General features: G+C 64.3%; 1 pseudogene; it reads left to right on the forward strand.

The window, feature by feature from the left end:
* The first annotated feature begins 6 nt into the window (after positions 1–6).
* Positions 7–510, forward strand: LOC109364762 (annotated as a pseudogene).
* Positions 511–516: the final 6 nt, after the last annotated feature.

Consider the following 516-nt stretch of genomic DNA (forward strand, 5'->3'; position numbering starts at 1 on the left):
AGCCGCTCCGGGGGGGACACCTCGCTCGACCTCACCCTCATCCTCATCATCGCCCTGGGCTCCGTCTCGTTCATCTTCCTGCTGGCCATGATCGTGCTGGCCGTGCGCTGCCAAAAGGAGAAGAAGCTCAACATCTATACCTGCCTGGCCAGCGACTGCTGCCTGGGCTGCTGCTGCTGCTGCCCCTGCTGCAGCCGCCAAGCGCGGGCCCGCAAGAAGAAACTCAGCAAGTCGGACATCATGCTGGTGCAGAGCTCCAACGCGCCCAGCAACCCGGCGCAGGTGCCGGTGGAGGAGTCGGGCAGCTTCGGCTCCCACCACCACAACCAGAACTACTGCTACCAGGTCTGCCTCACTCCCGAGTCCGCCAAGACCGACCTGATGTTCCTCAAACCCTGCAGCCCCTCCCGCAGCACCGACGCCGAACACAACCCTTGCGGGGCCATCGTGACCGGTTACGCCGACCAGCAGCCCGACATCATCTCCAACGGCAGCATCCTGTCCAGCGAGGTAAGG

Source organism: Meleagris gallopavo, unplaced genomic scaffold (assembly GCF_000146605.3).
Source record: "Meleagris gallopavo isolate NT-WF06-2002-E0010 breed Aviagen turkey brand Nicholas breeding stock unplaced genomic scaffold, Turkey_5.1 ChrUn_random_7180001913481, whole genome shotgun sequence".
In the NCBI taxonomy this organism is placed as follows: domain Eukaryota; kingdom Metazoa; phylum Chordata; class Aves; order Galliformes; family Phasianidae; genus Meleagris; species Meleagris gallopavo.